At 39.5% G+C, this 3,998-nt stretch overlaps 1 pseudogene; it reads left to right on the top strand.

Annotated features, from left to right (window-relative positions):
- On the top strand, positions 1–983 carry LOC114262324 (mitogen-activated protein kinase kinase kinase 20 pseudogene; annotated as a pseudogene).
- Positions 984–3,998: the final 3,015 nt, after the last annotated feature.

Raw genomic sequence — 3,998 nt, 5'->3', positions numbered from 1 at the left:
ATGTGGAGGAGAGGGAAAATACTGGGAAAGGGAGGTTCTGCAATGGTGTATCTAGCTGCAGTTGTTTCACCACCAAGAAGTAATGAACTACTACCTTTTCTCATGGCTGCCAAATCTGCCCCTGTCAACAACTCCCAATTGCTTTCCATCGAAAGAGAGTCCTTCAGACAGTTTGAAGGATGTCCTCACATTCTTCGCTGTTTTGGGGACGACGTTACGATCGAAGACAGAGAGCAATGGTACAACATCTTGTTGGAGTATGCCGCTGGTGGAAGTTTGGCTGATCGCATTCAGAGTTACGGCAGAGGACTACCCGAGACAGAGGTCAGACAATACACAAATTCTGTACTTCTGGGTCTGAGTTACATTCACAACAAGGGTTATGTTCACTGTGATATCAAGCCTCATAATATACTGCTTGTGGATGAAAAGGATGACTTGTCAATCGATTTGAATGGAAAGATGAATAGGGTGCAAGAAAGAACTGCAAAGATTGCTGACCTAGGGCTTGTAAAGAAGGCTGGAGAGAGGTTGACAGAAAAAGGAAGAAAGCTTGGAATCAGAGGCACTGCACTGTATATGGCCCCGGAGTCCATTCGCCAAGAAGATTATGAACCAGAAGCAGACATATGGGCATTAGGGTGCACAATTTTGGAGTTATTGACTGGAAAAGAACCTTGGAAGTGCGACCGGAATACAGAAAGAGTAACTATCTTGTTTAAAATAGCAAGTACACAAGAAATACCTGAAATTCCGAGTGGGTTCTCAGAAGAGGCGGAAGATTTTCTGAAGAAGTGCTTGGTTAGGGATCCGAAGTCACGGTGGACTGCCGATATGCTCCTAGGCCATCCCTTTGTTTCGGCTGCAGATGATGTTTTCACCGGGAGTATCAGAGAGGAAAGAAACAGAGTTGTTCATCCAAAAACAGCATAAGGTATTCTTCATTCATCATTCTTGAGTACATTCAATCTTCCCAAACCTTATTTGCTCACGTCACATTCAGCATCAAATGGATAAGTACCTAATAGTTGCATGGCCACAAGACATTGGGATGATATTGTTTCTGAAGACTTCGGTGAATTTCACGTTTGTAAAGTGCAGAAAAGATTAGAGGAAGATGCCAAAGAAGGGCTGTCTACAAGAAGTTTTCAACTGGATGCCTTTGGAGCGGTATGGGGGTATCAAGAGGATTTCAGAGATATCCTATGTATAAAGAGGTTGTAGTGAGAGGGAGGGCTCATTGTATTCTCTACATTCACAGTGAAATTCCTCTGCTGTTTTTCGCCCGTGGATGTAGGCTTATAGCCGAACCACGTAAATCATTGTGTGCTTGTGTGTTTGTTCTGTTTTATATTTTCTCAATTTTTGGTTTCATCATAAAATCACTAAGTACTATCTAATTGAAGCATGGGCTTTCAAACAAAAAGAACCCTTTATCAAATCAACCAATTCCAATTTCCCAAGTTTACTTTGGAAAATTAAATCAACCCTAACTCTCCGCAATGACCACAACACAACAAAAAAATGGTTTTCTAATTAATTCTTTCCAAATTTGTGTTACTCTCTACAGCACAGGGCATACCACTTACTAATTATCCATACAGAAAGAAGTCTAGGATGTCCCTTTCTCACACATTCCAAAAATGGCACGATGCTTTCTTTGCAAGATGTCCTACACTATTATTTGTAATAACTAAATGATTTTAATAAAACCCAACGAGGACATGGCAATTAATAAAAGATTTGAGTGTGAAATCAAATATAATGAAAGCCATGATTCAATCAAATATGGAAAAGTGGGAGAAAGAATAATTTTAAAAGATATCCATCAAAACATGCCCTTAAACTTGTCTCCTCACCACAAATCAGATATAATAAAATGGAGTGAGTTTCCACTACCAATGGAAATTTAAAATGATCCATTGGGAATTATTAGCATTAGAATGGACAACTAGGTAGCACGAGGCGGGTTGAAATTTAAAAATAAAAAATTAACATTGTGGGTGCCGAATAAATTTTATAAACCCAAATAGGAGTTTCCAGGCCCATCTATGTATGGGCCGAGTAAGGTCAAGGCCCATTAGACCAAACCATTGCCGACAGTGGAGGATCGTCGTTTAGCTGTTCGCCAAATAGAGCCGAGTACATCGGGTAAATCGGCGACTGATCCATTAACTGGGACCAGCACTCCTTTCAAGGTAGTATGGTAGGGAGTGAGTCCAAATAAAGTAATGATGGAACGAGGGATGAGGTGGAGGGACTCTATAAAAGGAGCAGAAAAAATGTACAAAGAGGTATGTTCTAAAAACTTGAATGAGAAGAAACCTAAAACGCTGACCTTTATACTGGAACTAACTTGTCCGTCAGAGTGCTTATCCCGGCACCACTGTCCAGAGTTTTATTTCTATTTCAGGAGACGATTGGAAGATTGAAGGCTTGTTTGGACCGCAAGAGTGTTCTCTCTCCACTTCCACACAAAAATAAAACATAATCAGTTGATACATTTTCTATTAAATGGCTTCTTCATCAGTATTTCATCACTTTCAATGTTTTTAGACCTGCAACGTTTGTTGTAATGATGATGACATCATCGCCATATTATTTGAATATCTAGTTTACAAAATTTGCTATTTTTATTTCATAACCTAGGAGTTAAAGGAACTAAAGCCTGTATATTGAAGCATTCACAGTATTTCATCGTTGTATATAAATTCCTCTATTTCTATGATTTCTACTATTAATTGTTCACTCAAGCTATTTATCAAATCTCTCTATACCAGTTATTCTCATAATATAATGTACTAGGATTAGAGTAATAGAGAAGCTTGTTTTAATAGAAGGGACAAACTTTTGCGAGGTCAATATCTTTGTCTCTGATTGTGTCTAATTCAATATTGAAAAGGCTATTTTTTCATTAGACTGCCCTTAAATGATTTGTTGGTAAGCTCAATCTACATGTTATCAGGCTATGGGGGGAGAGAGAAATTAGACTTCACATAACCTTCTAAAGTCCTACTTCACTCCCATTGCATCCATTTACAGATGCACATGCGAGTTTAGATACTTTGACCTCTGCCATATAGCACAACATATGTAAGAAAAAAGTAATATGAAATGAATGAGTGCGAAGCACAACAAATTTTCTAGTTCAACTTATGTACATCATAAAGCTAGAAGGAGCTATTTCTTTTCTCAATATTTTTCAAACCTAATTTTGTTGAGAGATTGGAACTCTAATCAAAGAAATAAATATAGGAATTTTTAATGGTAGGTACCATATATAGGACTTAACCACTTGATCCTATTTATATTCGTTTTAACCCTAAAAGTCCCAATTTTTTTTTTTTTTTTTTTGTGTCATATCCATGATGTGTTTGTATCCTAATTTTTTTTAAATCGCCGTGTAACGTGTCAATGCCCATGACCATGTATGTGCTTCTTAGGACTTAACCTATTACTACAAGCAAGCTTTATCTGTATAGCGATCCCGGGTTTACCCTTGTTGTACAGTGATCCGGACATGTGTCCGTGGATGTTGGTAGTTGGTTATCATCGTGTTTACATTCCTTTTTCTTCATATTTGAGTTATGGGATGTGTTGGGTGGGTTTGTTTCAGGTTGGTTGAGTTTAGAAACCAAAACTAGTTGCCCAGATTTTTGGCCTGTCCGCTCGAGCGGAGGTGTTGGCGCTCGAGCGGGGAATACACCCATCCAGTATTTGTTGTGCAGTGTTGTACGCTCGAGCGTAGGGTTGGGAGCTCGAGCGGAGGCCTGGTTCTGCAAAAGTGCTGAGCGAGTGCATTCTGCGCTCGAGCGGGAGGTTGGCCGCTCGAGCGTAAGTCTGTGAGTGGCCGCTCGAGCGGGGTGTTTTACGCTCGAGCGGGAGACTGGGTTAAAGTTCCGAAATTGTGACTTTTCAAATCACTTTTTGCTTTCTCTTCTCTCTCTTACTTTTCCAAAAAGCCATTTTCAGAGCTTCTCACTCTAAATCGGCCCTTC

The sequence above is a fragment of the Camellia sinensis genome, chromosome 11 (assembly GCF_055761805.1).
Source record: "Camellia sinensis isolate YWXY chromosome 11, ASM5576180v1, whole genome shotgun sequence".
NCBI lineage: Eukaryota > Viridiplantae > Streptophyta > Magnoliopsida > Ericales > Theaceae > Camellia > Camellia sinensis.
This window is presented reverse-complemented; position numbering and strand designations above follow the sequence as displayed.